The sequence below is a fragment of the Enhydra lutris genome, unplaced genomic scaffold, assembly GCF_002288905.1.
Source record: "Enhydra lutris kenyoni isolate GAN:26980312 unplaced genomic scaffold, ASM228890v2 scaffoldscaffold35, whole genome shotgun sequence".
In the NCBI taxonomy this organism is placed as follows: domain Eukaryota; kingdom Metazoa; phylum Chordata; class Mammalia; order Carnivora; family Mustelidae; genus Enhydra; species Enhydra lutris.
Genome location: NW_019154119.1, coordinates 13554106 through 13573313, shown reverse-complemented (window position 1 = coordinate 13573313; position 19208 = coordinate 13554106).

The window sequence follows — 19208 nt, the reverse complement described above, 5'->3', positions numbered from 1 at the left end:
GCTCAGGAGATGAAGGAGGAAAAGAACATAAATGAGGAGTACTGGTATTTCTATACTGTTCTATCCTGTATCTGAATTCAGAAGATGTGAAGATACTTTTCTACTGCCAAGCTTTCGATCCCCTATTCCACTCAATCCCCAAATACAGAGGTTATAGGACCTTTCACATCCCAGGAAAAATCACCAAATTAAAACTTATAATAGGAGAGGCATATAGTTTTGTTTTTTTTAAAGATGAGAAAAAGACCATTCATGAATTCAAAGATATGTACAGGCAAAGGTATTGTGAGAGATTTTACCAATGAAAGTTAAAGATCTGAAGAATGATTCCTTCTGGACCTGTGTTTTCCAATGAAGATCCTGCCTATATCACACTCACTGGGCAAATATTTAAGGGAAGTACAATATAGAACAACGTGTAATATTTACAAAAGAGAGGAAAACCATGGGCTGAATATTTTAAACACTCATTCTGCAGCTCTGAAATTAGCTCTAGCATTTCCAGATCAGGATGGCATTCAACCATGCCAAATCTGATCTGTAATGTTTGCCTCCCTTGAATATATCCCTCCTTCTTCCAGCGAGCACATGTCTTCATGGGAGCCAGGAAGGATAACATTCTGATAAGGGAAAGAAGTCTGCACTGTGTTTCTATGAGATTCTCCCAATACTCTGTGCGTGTGGTCCTGGAATATAGATCTGAGAAGGTATCATCCTTGCCCTCCTAAATCCACAGTACACCCATGCAGAAGGGCCTGTGAGCAGATGAAAACTACACCACACAATGGACGTCACTGCAAGGTGCAAGGTAGGCACAGAACAAACGTCTCAGGATTTCTCAGGTGTCGGGGAGTCTGCCTCATCACAAATTTTATCTGCTTTGATTATCTGCACTGTGCATTTTTCAAGAGAGTATGAAGAAATCATATCAAGAAATGGTGCTACAATGGTTTCTTTGATAAAGCAGTATCTCAGTATGATATAATAATTTAGACTACATCCATGTAATTTCTTTGCTACTACCTATGCCTCCATATTCTTTATAGAGCTTTACACTGTGCTGAAATTTAATGTCCTTTTGAATAATTGTCATTCCTACTAATAAACTAACTTGGTCGTTCTTTTGAGGCCAACAGAGTGATTGGTTTTGTTTGACTACTGTTTAAAAAACACACTTACTCCAATAGATGGCACTGTGATATAAAGTAGCAAAGTTATAAAATTGAAAATTTAAAAAATGTAATCACTATCTTTTTTTTTTTTTGCCCTCAAGCAAACTTTATGAAGCATTAATCAATTCAGAGAAGCTAATAAAATGCTTGGAAAATGAATCCCAATGTTACTTAAATTATGGCTGTTTATCAGTAAAAGAAATGCATGGGCTAGCAATTGGAGTAAACCAAAAGGCAAGCCAGTCATAATTGATTTGACCCCTGATAATGTTTGGGGATCTTTCTGATGCAAAGAATACAGTTTGGGTTTGTTATTATTTGCAGGATGACTTCCATTATCCTTTTTCTTTCAAGGAGTCAACTTTGACAATCCCCATGTTGAAATCAGGTAGTTTTGCAGCAATTTCTTTTGTAAATTTTAACACCCTGCCAGCTCTTGGCCTGAGACACAGGTCTCTTTAATGTCAGAAGAGTGTTTGTCTGCCACAGTGAGCTAACATTTATCCTTGTTCTAAATTAGAAAAACAATAGGACTGAATCAACTTGACATGACATTTCCCTGAGCACCACCAGGGATGTTTTCATTGGTTTGGATGAAGAAATGGAAGGAGAGATAAGCCCCCTGAATCAAGCAAGTGCTGCAGTTAGAAATACAACGTGTGAGCTGAGGCTGGCCAGAGACCAAGGGACTGTTCCGATCCTCAGAAACCCTGGATAACAACAGTGTGGGGGACACTGTGCAGAGCGCTCGTGGCCAGTCTGTCTTTTGGTTCTCAGCAGCATTTTAGATCAGAAAACAGAAAGCAAAGGAGAATGAGTCTTATATCCTGAGGAGGACACCAAGTGACATGGAAGTTGGTCTTGCTTTAGGGAACAGTTGGCATTTGAGAGGAATACTTGACACAGGTACAAATTCCATTTTGTTGTTTTTCATTGTGAGGAACTGTCAGTGATAAAGAAGAGAAAATCTTCAGATTATGAAGTCTGCTTCTATTTTTTGCAACGTGGGATGACATCAGGTTTAGAAGTTATGCTCTTGTAAATGAAGCGTCCCTCACACAACACCTTCCACGCCCTGGCAAGACCAAGGGAGGGACTAGGAAGGACATGAAGCTGGGAGTCAGGAGGCATGGATCCTGCCACTTCACCTCTGGGTCTGGGTTTTCTCCTTTCTATAACATGAGGTGAGAAAAGATTATTTCTAGAATCTCTACTAACACCGAAAGTCTATTATTATTTCATTGTTCTAATGCTGAACATTATAAATGATGTAACATTTAATGACCTTGTTACCACAATGGTAAACTGTATTTTAAAATCAAGGCTGAATTACTTATTAGTAAGTTTGTGAATGTAGAAGTAGATTTCTTGGTGTTCCTGACATCATCAATGGTTTTGGAAATAAGTTCAATAGATAGAATGATTCAGCTTCATTTACAGAGTTGGTTTTGCTTCCCTCCCTCTGTGATGCATTCCCTCCATCTCTTCTTTCCTTCTTCCCTCAGATATTTATTGATCAATTAGTGTGTGCTAGAGACTATATGAGGCCCTGGGGATAAGGCAGTTATGAGTCAAACCTTGATGCTATCTTTTAGAGCTTACAGTCTAGTAGACAGTCAAGTTCACTATATGAGGCCCTGGGGATAAGGCAGTTATGAGTCAAACCTTGATGCTATCTTTTAGAGCTTACAGTCTAGTAGACAGTCAAGTTCACAATTAAAACATAGAAAGATGTGCTGAGAAAGGTGGGAATATGGACCGCCCCATTAGGCTGCACCCATCGAATTCAAAAACAGAGGCCTCCTTTCCGTGTCAACTTATTTCTTTGCATCTCACCTTCTCCAAGTTTGAGGATGGTGCTTTCACATTCCTAAAGACTCTTAGGCCAAGGGGGAAAATCTCTAGATATTGTCCATAGTCATTTCCTAGGATTCCATAACAAAATATCACAAGCTGGGTGATTAAAACCAAGAGACGTTTATGGAAGTCATGGAGTCTAGAAATTCAAAATCGAAGTGTCAGCAGGGCCATGCTCTCTCCAAAGGACTTAGGGAAGAGTGCTTTCTTGCTTTATCTGGCTTCTGGTGGTTGCTGCCAACCCTTGGAGTTCCTTGGCTTAGGGCAGCAGACCTACAACCTCTTTCTTTACCTTCATGTGGTCTTTTCCTATGTCTCTTCTGTGTCTTCAGATCTCTCTTTAAAGGACACCAGCCGGGGTGCCTGGTTGGCTCAGTGGGTTAAGCCCCTGCCTTTGGCTCGGGCCTTGGTCTCAGGGTCCTGGGATCGAGCCCTGCATCAAGCCCTGCATCGGGCTCTCTGCTCAGCGGGGAGCCTGCTTCCCCTCTCTGCCTGCCTCTCTGCCTACTTGTGGTCTCTCTCTCTCTGTGTCAAATAAATAAATAAAGTATTTTTAAAAAACAAATAAAGGACACCAGCCACTGAATTCAAGATCCATCCTACTCTGGTAGGATATCATCTACAGGTGATTAAATCAGCAAATATCCCATTTCCAAATAAGGTCACATTCACAGTTTCCAGGTGGGCATGAATTTTTGGAGGGTACTATTTAGCACAGTACGAGATGCAGCAGTCTAAGGTAAAAGGAGATAGTAGGGAAAAAGCTGAAGCAGAGACTTTATTTGGGAATAGAACACAGATCTTTTTAATGATGATGTATATCATATGTGTTTACTAAGAGAAAATGGAAAATGGTTTAGTAAAATCATATGTTTATGTATTTATAATGAATGGTGTTCCCATTTAAATGTTTACAGTACACAATGAATTCACAGAGAGCTGGATTCTGGGCTGATCACAGGCAGTTGCAATCCCACAGTGTTCCTGAATCTCAGAGAGGTCATGCTCACGCTCACTGCCCATCATGCTAGAGTAGAGTGTCCTTTTCATTCCTCTGCCCATAGTTCAGAGAAGACACTAATGAGGTAGTCAAAAGAGAAATGCCACAAGAAAATGCAAAATGTAAAGTGGAGTAATCAGAAAAACTAGCTTCTGTATTACTGAGAATGTGAAGAATTCTTGACTATATAATGATTCCAGTAAATTCCTTCCAATTTTTTTCAATTCAAAATCAATTTCAAATTTACTTGTCTTACCATTAAAGATGACATATTTACTATGAGGTAGCTTAAAAAATTACAACATAAAATCCTTTTGTGGTAGATTTGTTGCTAAGCCCTCAAACCACAAATCAAACATCTTTAGACACAATTTATGTTCTTTTCCATTTTTTCAGTCCTTGGAGAATTTTCATTGAGGGAGAATTTGCTTTTGTAAGATCAAGTAAAACTAGTGTTCTGAAAAATTAGGTTTCTCCCCTTGATAGGTCAAATCCAATTAAGTATAGTCTCCATTCCATAGTTTATTTCTCCCTTTTTTCTTCCTTCCTTTCTGGGTTTTTGTTTGTTTGTTTCTGTTGTTTCTTTGTTTTGTTTGTTTTGTTTTGTTTTTGTTTTTTGATTTTTGTTTGTTTGCTTTTGCCTTTCAAAACTACAAATGGTTTTACAATGAGGGCTAAAAACCCTTCAGCGTATGATTTTCTCAGTGAACCTGTCTTAAAAGACTCCAGTAGACAGAATTCAAGCTTTGTATCCAAACTTTGCATCCAGAAAGTGGTAACTATGTGATGTGATATGCATGGTGATTAGCTTGATTGTGGTGATCATTTCACAACATACTCACGTATCAAAACATCAATTTGTATACTTTAAAATACACAATTTTTATTTATCAATTATACTTCAGTAGAGCCAAAAGAAGGATAAAGCTCATTCTACAAGTTTATGTGCAGTTTCTAGAATCATGTGCTTAGGTCCCCAAATGGGAGGAGGTAGGAAGAAGTTAAAAAAACAAATAGGCCTATCCAAGGTCACTCAGGGAGCTCAGGGCATACCTGAGAGTGGTATGGAACTGAACTTCTTGCTGGTACACGGGTAGCTGGAGCTTTGGGTGCATTTTATAAACTTTGCAGCTTATCAATTCAGGAAGGTGGCTCCTGGGTAGAGAAACACTGTGTAGGGTTCCCTCCCTCCTATCTGCACAAGCTGAGGATAGGGGGGCTCAGTTCTTCACTTACCCCTTAGCCCAGCAGCTTCTGCAACTGTAACTCACAACCTATAGAGGGGGCAGCCCTGGGTCTGACTTTCTTCTCCACCCTTCACTTTCTTTAGTTTTGCTTCCTAGTCCTTATTTGCTGTGAGGCTCACTTCCCTGAGAGAGGAAAGACATTTTCGAAGTTAAGGAGATCCCAGCTGCTTATATTTCTCAGTAACCACTGAGCACATGATGGTTTGGTGAGTGTCAAGCATGTAGAAGATACCAGGCTCACGGAGGCCATGGAACCCAGGATTATTAGTGGAGACTGACTGGGTTTGGATTCTGACGGGCTCCACTCTTTTTAGTTATAGGACTTCAGATAAGTTTATGAAAAGTTATTATTCTTCCCCAGCAAGGCTGATTTTAGTAGCTGAAAACAGGATTATATGGATTAAAAGGATTAATACATGTGAAGATTTTTTTTAAGTGAAAAAAAGTGTTTGGCACACCCAAAATGTTAGAATTAAGTATTTCGTTTTTAATAAATGAACTCTAAAAGCAATAAGACACTTAGACACTCATCATAAAGAACACAACATCTCACAAATCCTACTTTAAATATTTTGGGAATAATTATTGAGTAATCTTCAAGGATTAGTAACTGATTTTACTAGGGGCACAGAGGAAAAAAAAAAATCAGTATGACAATGTTTGCCCTTACTAATGATTCTTTCTTCATTCATGAACACATGGTTGTAATTCTTAAATCTAACTTTGGCAAGTCTGAGTTGAATATATTTGATGTTCAAGGTAAGAAAGAGACCAGGGGTTTATACATTAATTTCATTAGAAATAATCTGGAATTTCATCTGCCTCCATTGTGTGTGTGTGTGTGTGTGTGTGTGTGTGTGAGAGGGAAAGAAGGAAGGCAGGCAGGAAGGAAGGAAGTAAAGAAGGAGGAAGGAAGGAAATGAGAGAATGAGAGAGAAAGAGAGAATTTTGAAGGTCTTATTCAATTTTTCTTTTAATTCCACTAAAGTGAATGAGAGAGGCTTCTGTCTTCTTTCTCAAGGAGAAACGATTTTGACTCTGCTGATAATCTTGGTGCTCAGCTCATTAATTTTCCGGAACTAAATCTGAGATGATATTGGGAAAAAAAACATTTCCATTAAAACAAGAATCCAAACCCCTTTATCACTTAAAGTTTTCATTTTTTTTTTTTGTTTGGTTTTCGTAGTAAATACTGTGATCCTATCTATGTGATGTGATGAAGTTTCTACACATGAAAGGTTCACCTGTAAATCTAAAGGATCATTCAGAAGTTACCAATTGCATGCAGGCATAACTATTGCACATCCCCCAGTGAGGGGGTACCCCTCAGCCCCATTGCTGAGGCTCTCCACTGACCATTATTTTTCTGGAAAACTTTCTACCACCCTGGGTGTGGCCTTCATGCCTGTGGGCTCACAGAAATCTGACCGGTCAGTAAGCCCAGCTGAGATCCCGCTGTATGACAGCTTCACATGGACTGACTGGAGGATGCTGACCCCTGGGCCAGAATGCTAATTTCTTCATTTTCTTCATTTGCACTAGAAAGAGAACTATCCAGGACACAGGGAGGCAGACATCTCGCGGCTGACATCTCCATCACCTGAGTTGTCCCCAACTAATGGCAAATTGTTCTGGAATGCTAAATAATCAGAAGGTGACCTGGGGAATTTGAAATGAGAATAATTTCCTTACATGTAGGGTAGACTCCAAGAAGTGGATTTACTATGTCAAATGGAATGAACTTCACTAAATTCTCTGTGGGAAAGGATGTCTTTCCCATCCTGTACTAGCACTGAGCATCCTAATTGTCTATCTTAAAATTGTTTTGAAAACCAATGATAGGTCACTACACACCTATCATAATGGCAGAAACAAGAACGTGACAACACCAAATGCTGGCAAGGATGCAGAGAAACTGAAACCTCATACATTCCTGGTGGGGATGTAACATGGTACAGTCAATCCAGAAAACAGTTTGGCAGCTTCTTATTAAACTAAACATGCAATTACCATATGACCTAGCAATTGAATTCTTGGGCATTTATCCCAGAGAAATGTCACACAGCTACTGAAATTACATAAAAGTATTGAGTTGCAGTGATGTTGCCAATAATTATTAACGGAAAAAAAACTCGATTATAAAACTGAACAATAACATTTTCATAAAGCAAAAACCAAAAGGTATACAATAGATGTACAGAAAATTGTCTGAGGAATACATCCAAAATATTAAGTTGTTATTGGACAGGCTAATGGTAGGTGATCTTTTTCTATTATTCTAAAAGTGTTCTGAATTACTTTACACTACTTAAATAATGCAGAATAATTTTTTATATATTTCAAAGCATTTTTATTGTATGTACATTTTCAAATATTTCCTAGTATTATCTTAAATCATCCTTAACATTAAACATCCAATAAATGTCTGTTATCTTTTTTTCAAAATAAATTTTATTTTGAAATATTTGTATAGTATAGTCACATGTAAATATAAGAAATAACACTGGGAGATCTTTGGACCATTTACTACGTTTCCCTTAATGGTAACATCTTGCAAAACTGTAGTACATCAAAACCAGGATATTGCCATTGATACAATTTGCAGATCTATTCAGCTTTCCCCAGTTTTGTTTCTACTCGTTTGTGTGTGTGTGTGTGTGTGTGTGTGTGTAGGTTTAATTTGACATAATTTTACTACATATGTAGATTCATGTGTCTATCACCGCAAGGACCTCTTGTGTTAACCTTGGTATAATCAGTCATCTGCTCCTGCCACACACACCACAGTCCCTAACTCCTAGCAACCACTAGTTTACTTCCCATCTCTAATTTTGTTATCTCAAGAACATTGTATAAATGGGATGACACAATTGACCCTTACAAATAGGCTTTTATCACTCAACACAATTCCCTAGAGACTCATAAAAGTTGTTGCATGTATCAACCATTCATTCTTTTTTTATTGCTGAGTCATATTTCATTGAATGGATGTACCACACTTTGTTTATCCATTCTTTCACTGTAGGACAGCTGGATCATCTCTGGTTTTTGGCAATCATGATAAACCTATTATGGACATTTGTGTACAGGGTTTTGTGTGACCATAATTTTTTTCAGCTAATAGTTACGGGCAATATCACTACAACTCAATACATTTATCTCTATAGTGTAATTTTAGTAGCTGTTTAAAATTGTATATATACATACATACATATTTCTATATATTGTGCATATGTACATTATATATTGTGTTCATATTATATGCACTATATATTACATATAGTGTGTGTATATATACGTATATGCGTATGTGTGTATATACACCCACATTGCATATATCATACACACACACACACACACACACACACATTTTTTTACAGAGGAAGAATTGGTGTGATGGAATAGGAAGCAACCTTATAATTAGACATAGCCTGATCTCACATTCTTTTGGCTATTTAGTGATTATATAATCCCAAGTATGTCACTCAGCATTTGGAGTCTCAAATTCTTTTTTTAATTTTATTTATTTACTTGTAAGAGAGAGAGGAAAAGAGCACAAACAGGGAAAGAAGCAGGCAGAGGGAGAAGCAGGCTCCCCTCTGAGGAAGGAGCCCAATGTGGGAGTTGATCCCAGGACCCTGGGATCATGACTTGAGCCGAAGGCAGACACCAACATGGCGTCCCTGCAGTCTCAAAATTTTTTATCACAAACTAATTATAGCTGATAAATTTGTCCTAATGTTACATAGCATTTGGTACATGGTAGGTGCTGAATTAATCCTGACTGCTGTCTTTGGAGATTTAAACAACGTTTTTGGGGGATCCACAGAGTAACGATTTTGTGTTGTGTTGAGAAGGCAGGGCATTTGATTCCCAGAACAGCAGTGTTTGGCCAATGCCAGGCTGAGTCATTAGGAGATCACTAACGAATAAAAGGCCACTCCTCTGAAATCACTGCACAGTTCTGTTCATAATCCCTGGAAACCTTTATTTCTATTTTGGCAGCATGATTTAATGATTCTCTCCAGCACACACCACCTATAGACAAAAACAGTTTTACATAATTTTTACAGTAACTACTGACGGTTGACCTCCTTGTTACAAAAGTTCACTTCCAGACATTTGACAGGAATTTGTTTCAATTTCCCTGGCGTCTTCCACCTTGGTTCAGGACTTCATTAAGTCTCCCATAGAAAGTTCCAGCAGACTGCTAACTTATCTCTACACTTTCCGCAGCTCAGTCTTTCCTCTCTCTGCAGCACAGCCAGGGCACACTTTCTAAAAATAAGGATTTTCTTATTTTTATTATGCAGCTTTTGATATTTGAAACAATTACCCCAGTGAGTGATGAGATGTCCTGCAGGATTACTGTTTGCAAAAAGAGGCTTGCGAGAATTGAATAGGGATGAGATTGACTTTGATGCTATAGAGTGCTCTCTCCCTATAGCCCACAGTAGAAAGTTCCAAGCTCCGATGAACAACAACTCAGGACATGGTAGGGTGGGCTTTTGGGGAAGATTAATCTCACGTCACATCACCTTTTCCAAATCATCTCTGAATATTCTGCCTGCATAGTTAATTGTGATATGCTCATTTAGTATGGAAACGATGGGAGAAGACATGAACTGTAGGCCACTTCCAAGCATCTATAAACAGGTCAAGACACTAGATAACAACAACAACAAAGGACAAATGTATTTTGAGCACTGACTTTCAGCAGGTGCTTTGCATATGCTGTCTCATCTAATCCTGATAGTGGTTTTTTAAAGATTTTTTTAATTTATTCACTTGAGAGAGAGCACAAGCAGGAGCTGAGCAGGGAGCCTGATGCGGGGCTCGATCCCAGGACCCTGGGATCATGACCTGAGCTGAAGGCAGATGCTTCACTGACTGAGCCATGCAGACACCCCCCTCATACTTACAAAGCAAGTATTCTCACCCCTCCCATGAAGACCAGAACGTAGAGGCTTGGAGACACACAGTTACTTGTCCCAGAGAATCTCACTGACGGATGTCAAACCCAGGACTCTCTTAATCCCTTGGCATTACACTTCTCTTATCCTCACCCAGCCTCCGCAGTGAAATCTTATCTCACAGTAGTATGCATCTAGGACCTATGCGTGTAAGTTCTCACAAGAGTTTCATTCCAATAAATACCTATTGGATGTTCACAGCCCATCCAATAGGCTTTTCCTCTCTCCAAGGTTTAATATTAAATAGATATTGTTGGTTATTTCTCCTCCTGTATACCTATTTTCTAAATGCAATGGCGTTATCAGTCTGCCATGAAATGTGGGTAAGAACAGAAGACGTGAACTCAGAATTCTGGAATGTGCAGACATGGCAGCTGCATGGGGAACTGGAAATCATCTAGTCCAAAGACTCAAACTTGAAGCAGACATTTCAATATTTTCTCTTGGGCATCACAAACAATTAAAGTTACTAGTTCCACAGCGCACGCAGTAAGGACTAAAATACAGAACCAAATTAAGTAATATATTCCTTTGAATTAAAATTTCTTAGAAACGTTGAAGTTATATTCTTTCAAAATACAAAAATAAACTATCTAAGTCATGAGCATAAATTTTCATTAATTTGATGAGCTATAAAACTGACCCATAGTTCTTTTGTTAATGGCCATTTCTTATTATTTTTTAAGATTTCCATTTATTTATTTATTTGAGAGAGAGCGAGAGAGCATGAGCCAGCACATGTACAGGAGCTGGGGGAGGGGTGAAAGGGGAGGGAGAGGAAGAGGGAAAGAATCCCATGCAGACTTCAAGCTGAGCCTGGAGCCTCGACCTGTCCATGTCCCACCCTGAGATCATGACCTGAGTTGAAACGTAGAATGGGATGCTTAAACAACTGAGCCACCTAGGTGCCCCTGGACGTTTCTTTTTTGTTGTATGATCTTTTATTACATGTGATTAATAATGCAACTGGCTATAGGCTTAAAGATTATAGGGAAGACTAGTGCTTATTTGCTAATAATGTCCTGCCTCCTATCTAGTACCCCATACCAATACAATAGGACCCAAGCAAACAAACAAAAATTTTATGATAAATTTAGTGATAGATCATTGTGGATCATTAATGTCCCATCCTAGTGGAAGCACAGTCTACCCAATCATCTCACTTTTTAGCTGAGCAAAATGAGGGCTATATAAGGGACATAATTTGAGCCATTAAAATGTTCATATGGAGATTATTACCAGTTTTAATCCTCTTATTATTTCTAAGGGGAAAAGGATACTTAGTGATACTACATTTTGGGGCTCTTTGATGGTAGTCTATGTAATATATACAGACTGAGCCTTCTCTGCCCTATGCATGCACACACACACACACACACACAGAGGTAACCACTTAAAGAACAGTTTATATTTTTCTTTCAAAAAAGCACGGTGTGCTTCTTCTCAACACAATTTGAAAAATGATCATAATATACCCAGAAGAAAATAACAATTATCCTTTTTTTCCTACTAATTTTATCGCTAAATTCTCTTAGGGCAAAAATGATGGAAATTAAAAAAAAAAAAAAAGCAATGCTCTTTTACAGGAGGTTCTAACTATACTAATCGCCAAAATTCAGTGATTTTTGCCAAGAAGTTATGCTTATATTTTATGATTTTAACTAATATTTTTACTTACGTTAAACAGTGTCTTTTGAAAGGGAAATAAAACCAGTTATAATGACACAAACACTGAGCTTCAGTCTACAAATCTCCCCACTTGAGAATTAACCTCTGTGAAAGATAAGCTTCTAGTTAGTGACCTCATTCCTCTGTCAAATACCCAAAGATCTACTTCTCAGTCAATGCCTCTTATCTTTTCAAATTAAATCCTCCTGTTGTAAGCCTGATAAAGATGATTTAAGTACTTGGAAAAACACGATTTTATCTTCATTTTCTGCATTTTACTGAAATGAATGTACTTCCTCTTCCTATTTTCTTTCTACTTTCAAGCACCATGGTTTAAAGTTGATTAACCATCATTATTAAACTAAAGTACATGTAAATGAGAATAGATTTTCTTCTGAGAAAAAATACTTTTAATCTTCAAAGAAAAAGCACTTTCTACTATTCAGATCCATATGAGAAGACGGAGAAAAATCTGGCCTCTTTCTGGTAGAAGTCGGAATGAGGCCCAAATTCTGCATGTTACAAGAGAGAGCTGGGATCAAGAAGCCTGCGGAATAGGGGTCTCTCGTGTCACGGAGACCTGGATCTGGCAGGAAAAGAGGAGATTTGGTACCTGGGAAACCTTCTGACTGTCAGTTACTGCAATCCCAGCAACTCCCCTTCCATTAAGAAGGTCTGCAAAGTAACATAATCCGGTTAATTAGTTGTCATTAATTACATTAGGGCATTATTAGTTGTCTGATTCAAAACAAGTCTGATTCCAGAGAGAATCTTCCATGGTTAAAGCTTATTTAGGACAACCCTTTACTTACTACAAAGGGGCCAGGTACTCTCTGATCTATGGAGGAACACATGTCTTCTGGAGTAAGGGGTATACATGGGATCCTGGGTAGGAAGCCTAATTGCCCAGGCTACAACTCACCCAAAACCAAGATTATATGAAATCGGACCCTGTCACCCTGGGTAGTGACGTTAGGCATCTTCCCTTTAGCTTGCAAAGCTGAGGCGGATTTCCCATTTGAGCTGTGTGACAAGCAGGCAGGCATGATCACCACAGCCAATCTTTGTAACAGGGGTTATCATCCCCTTCATAGTTCTGAGAAAGTAAATATGGGGAGGACCTGATAGAGCCAAGTTTTAACTTCACAAGGATAGGGGTCTGTGGGACAGAGTGACATCAAATGCTAGAGAATCAAGCCAGGCAGCAGCAAAGCCAAAGGCAGAAAGTGTAACTGCATCCATTGACATAATGTCTGCTCAATCACACTTTTCTTCTCAGTAGAGGCAAGCAAAGTAATCAAAGACAGAAATGAAGCAGAGGGAGAGGAACTAAGAAGTATGAGGCTTGTCCAGATTTTTCTGAAAAAAAAAATAAATAAATAAATAAATAAAAATAAAAAACAACAAAAAACCAAAACCCTCTTCTTTACAGTGATACTAAGGAACAAGTTTGGGGGGAGTAGAGAGACAAGGACGGGTCACTCTGCAAAGGCAGGCTACAGGGAACCACAAGTCACAAGAGAGAGGATGACATCTTACTTTGGAATGAATATGTGAATGAAGCATTCATTGTATCCGGGTATTGGTTGGAAATATTAAAAATGGCATTTTTCTTGACTGAAAAATAACTGTAGGATTGCATCACTATTTAAGAATGAACATGGAAAAACTTGTGTGGGATCTACTCAAATGTCCATCCTGGAATGGGGAACAATTATTTCCTTGTAACTCAAAGTAATGGTGGGAGATGACAAAGTGAAGTTGAATTTTGTTGTATTTTATAAGTTATCATTAACAACTGCTATAGAAGGAAGAAAGGAAGGAAAGGGAGAGAAGGGGAAATGAGGAGAAAGAAAGAAAGCATATAGATGAATTTTCTTTGTTCCTTATCACACATGGATTCAAACTGAGTGCCAAAGGATTGACTTGTCAGAAGTTTTGGAGTATATCTGTGAGATCTATTTTATATCCTACGCTCTATTCTATATCTGTGATATCCAAGATAGAGCTCACATCCTCTTATACCTTAATTTTATTTTTCTCATTCTGAATCTATTCAGATTTGAAAGAATAATACCTAAAGGAAGCCAGAAATAAATAATGTATGGGAATTCAGACTTTCCATTTTTTCCCCAATCTTTTCTGTGACTCATAATTTTAAAATAATCCCAGTTTAAAATTCAGCTAAACATCAATGAGCTATTAAATATACTCTAAATGTATCAGAAACTAATTCTTCCAGCTGGCAAGAAACCCAGATATATCGAACTAATAGCTTAGTTCTTCCCAGGAATCTATGGTACATTAACAACACAACATGCTTGTAGAAAATGTAGTTTGGGCATATTGGAGAATTATCCCAATGAGCAGTGCTGTAATTCTAATTATGAATTAAAAAATAATAGTTTCTCTGAGGACAAAAAGAAACAGTCTCTTTTCTGAGAATTTGTTATGATTTCAATATGAGCTTAACATTTTTACCCAGAGTCTAAGAGAAGGAAGGAACAGTTTATCAATAATAAACTAGGAAATAAATTATAAGAAATACTCAGAGCTAAAAACCCAGATGTATAATTACCAACAGAGAAATCTGGAGAGGAAGAACTTTGCATCCTCATTCTATAGATTTCAATCAGCATCAGACTGAGAAAGAAATCTGAGACAATCGATGGGCTAAAAGGTCAAAACTATTGGTTAGTCAAATGTTATTATCAAGGTACTACATAATGACCTGTACTGTGTTAGGGTACTGCACAAGCAACAGAAAGAAAAGACATCATCTTTATGCTACTGAGAAGCCTATAGGAGAGTTAGGAAGAAATAAAACTCTATTAAGAGTTAAAGTCCTTGATGAAGGGCCAGGCTGTGTGCCAATTAAATAAATGCTGTGGGAATTCTGGGGGATAATGAGAGCCAGTTGAAGAGGCCCAGGAAGACTGGCATCTTCAGAGGGGGCTTTTTGAAGTGTTGTCTGGTTTGAAGAATGATTACAGTATAAGAGTAAACTACTTTATTCAGTCACGTCCTTGGAGATTTTGTAGGATCTGGTGTGGTCACTGTCTCACCCACACCTCTAATCTCCTCAAAAGCACAGAGGAAAGCCCATGATGCTGGATTCCATATGTTCTCCTCCATTTCTTTTCTTTTTGTTTTTTAAAGATTTTATTTATTTATTTGACAGACAGAGATCACAAGTAGGCAGAGAGGCAGGCAGAGAGAGAGGAGGAAGCAGGCTCCCTGCTGAGCAGAGAACCTGATGTGGGGCTCGATCCCAGGACGCTGAGATCATGACCTGAGCCGAAGGCAGATGCTTAACCCACTGAGCCACCCAGGTGCCCCATTCTCCCCCATTTCTGCATGATCCTCTGGACATATGTGGAACAGGTTTAGAAGTAATAACTTTTCTTTTACTCTTACGCCAGGTACCTGTGCACTGGGTGGAGTGAGGGCGCAGGAAAAATGGTATCTAGCTTAGCTCAATGACTTAGGTGTCAAGATGGATTTCAGTGAAGAATGTGGGGGATGGGCTTGCCCTGTGTGGCTCCAAGACCAAGACAGGCAAGCTCCGATCAGAAGCCACACACAGCACTTAGTGAGCTCTCTGTAAAGACCTGAGTTCAATTGCCCTGTCCCAACACCTGCAGAAATAGTTATCCGCTGTGTGTGTGTGTGTGTGTGTGTGTACTTAAATGACTGGTTAATGTTTGGAAAAATGGAAGACACATTATGTATACTCTGTATGGTCACTTATAATAATAGGATGTGTACATTTCATTAAATTATGGCAGGTCAACTGCCATTTTTCCTATAGATGCCTCCAGGTTTTAGAAGCCTTGAACAGGAAATCAGCAACGAAAACTTGTATGTGGATGACACCACAGAGTTCTCTTCCTCTTGGTGAGCACCGTGGCACTTCACAAACCCTACTGCGCTACCGTCTACAGCTTCTGAATGGCAAACTCAGATTCCTGATCATAAAAGTTACAGAAAAATAATTCATTCAGAGCATGGCAAGGGACTGCTTGTGTAGTGCACAAAGTTATAATTTCAAGCTATTAGTGTAGTTAAGATCTTCTTTGTACTGTCACACATACTGAGAAGTAGCCACTTCTCCAATGAGGAATATTCTTCAGCTCATTTTAACACAGTTAGGATGCAACTGTGTACTCTTAATAATGAGGACAATTTATCAGTAGTTTCACATTGAAACCTATGACACTTCTCTGTGCCTCTCCACATTTCTTGCACTGGGAAGCGTCCTCTATTCCTGCTTTCCCACATGCCATCCCTGGCGTTGGCACTGACCTAGTCAAGCTTGGATGTCACTCTCTCTGTCTCTTCCATTCTTTCCTAAAGCCCCCTTCCCCTTCAGAAATTCTTTCAAGGTCAGTCCTGGCCCACCAGCCCTGCCAGCTACACATCCTCTAGCTTCATTTCCTTCTGCAAATGTCAGTCACTTGCATATACCTAGATGCCATATCTCTGGCTTTCTCGGTTCTCTTACTCTATATGTTTTCCTCTCATTCAGCTCTAATTATCAAAATGCCTTTCTCTGACAGATCCTACCTCTTCAAGATAATGTGGAATGATCTGTTTTAGGCTGTGTCCTCTCATGGACACTTTGCTGGGGACAAGGACACAAACATAGGTGAGCAGTCTATTTCTCCTTTCTCAGTGTATGTGGGTGATTACTGTGTGTGTTCATGGCTGGTGAATTCCTTAAGGGACCGTAAGTGTATTTGCCCCAGTACAGTGTTTCCCACAGAGCAGTTTGGACTACCCCCTGAGTTTCTTCTACTCTGTTTGGTCACAGCTTCTCACCTGAATGTCTAGTTCTTTGCAGCGTCCATTGCCAAATGGTTTCAGCTTAACTGGGCTTCCTTCTTGACACCTAATTTCTCCATAGCTCCAGATTCTTTTTCAAAACTGTAACCCTGAACATGCCATAGACTTTTTTCTATGATGGAGGTGGCCCAGGAGAACAGATTTCTTGAAATGCATATCAGATAGCATGATGGCGGCCCCCATTGTGAGGTCAGAGGTTGCATTATGCATGATTCTAATGGCTGTTGTCACTGCTCCCTTTGCCTTTCCTGTTATGGCACCGGGTAACATTGCCGGGGTACACATGTCCTTCTTTCACCCAGTCATCCCCTTTTTAACCTGGAACAAATCATTGGTAGGTCACTGCAAACACTCAACCATCATTTCTACAGTAACCACCTATCTGCTTCTAACTCCTGGGTGTTGAGTGGGTCATTAGTATGAATGCTTCTGGAACTGTGAAGAGGACTTCGCTGGACAAGAACTTGCCCACGGAGCCCACATTTACAATGGGCATGGTTCCTTAGGTGCTGCCCGACTAATTCTGGCTGACTCCTCCTGCTGGTCAGCCCCATGTGGCTGGCATTTCCAATGCAGTCCATGCAGAGCAGGGAACAGAAGCCTACACCATAGCGTGTGGCGGGAAGAAAGTCAGCAGGTAACATTTTATGGGACCTCTCAGGCTGACTTTCGTGGATGTCCCTGAGGAACTTAAAGAGGCCAGGGGGTGTGGATACTTGGGTGGGTTGTCAGATTCACCTCATGTCTGTCTCCCTCTAAGTAATGTAGCAGTATTTCCCAAAATGGTATATCTCACTACATGTGTGGGTTTTCTCCTTTTATTCTGTTCTTATGTACTTATGCCTTCAGTAATGCAAAGCAGTGCGTATTTCTTTTCTCAGCTATGTTTTTTTTTAAATCATTATTTGTAATTTTCATATATTTACTTATAGGAGGTTTAGAAAGCAAAACCTAATAATGTCAAAGCAAAGGGCTGTTTGCCAGGAGAAACAGGAATACGCTGGTCACTATAGAGTCACATGTGCAAAGCACTGAGAGGTATTTACCATGTAATTATGCAACAGGTTGGCTCAAGCACATTTGTGAACAAATGAAGATACTGAAAGCTTACGTTAAACAGCCAATTACTTGGATGGAATTCTTCATGTGCAAAGAAACACAATGGATGCAGAATGTCATATGACGGCCCAGAGACAAATAGTTGAAGATATGCCCGTGTGGTTTAGTCAATGAAGATAAAATCTAGTGATTCCACTCTGCAGGGAGCATGAGTAGAGTAGAAAATTCACATGATTTAGGACTGCTGTTGTTAGAAGCTAAAAATAAAATGTTTCAGGGGCGCCTGGGTGGCTCAGTTGGTCAAGCGTCCATCTCTTGACCTCAGCTCGGTTCCTGAGTGTAAGCCCCAAGCTGGGCTCCACACTGGGTATGGAGTCTACTTAAAAATTTAATCAACTGGGGGCGCCTGGGTGGCTCAGTGGGTTAAAGCCTCTGTCTTTGGTTCAGGTCATGGTCCCAAGGTCCTGGGATCGAGCCCCACATCAGGCTCTCTGCTTGGTGGGGAGTCTGCTCCCACTCCCCGCCTGCCTCTCTGCCTACTTGTGCTCTCTGTCAAATAAAATAAAATCTTTTAAAAAATTAATCAATTAAATAAAATAAACAAAATAAAATAAAACAAATAAAATGTTTCCTACCAAGCAGTGTATGTTCTCAAAGATGAAGCATGTTGTTAGAAGGCAACACAACCTCCACTCGCCCATGTCATCCCGACACAGAGACATGTAGCTCACAGTGCTGCTCTGTGATCAAATGAAACACGGGCATGCCATACGTAAAGAGCATAGTAAGTGCACTGTAAACATTTATTCTCTCCTCATCACCATGCAAACTTTTAGCCTATGACTCTGGTCTGTGGCCACAAAATGGCTGACCAACCTTCTCAGAATGTGTTTGAGGCAGTGCGGTGTAATGGAAGGATACTTGATTCTATCACTTATCAACTCTGTGACCTTGGACATGCTTTACATAGTCTTTCTCAATCTTAATTTCTCTTTCTTCAAACAGTAAATTGGATACTTACCGTGCCCTGCCAGGAGGATCAGTACTAAGTCAGTTTTCTTATAGAATGTTCTGAAACTATGTAGCATTTAGTAAATATTAGCAGCTTTTTTTATTGTTATAATTATTGTGTTTACTATTTTTCTTCCATAAAAACTGAAGATATTCCCCTTGACAGAATACATCCTAAATGGCAGTTATTTTCTGTACCGTAGAATGTTTGTAAAGATAAAGTAACTAATGAAAACTACTAAATCAAAAAGTGTGGCAGGGCGCCTGGGTGGCTCAGCGGGCTGAAGCCTCTGCCTTCGGCTCAGGTCATGATCCCAGGGTCCTGGGATCGAGCCCCACATTGGGCTCTCTGCTCAGCAGGGAGCCTGCTTCCCTT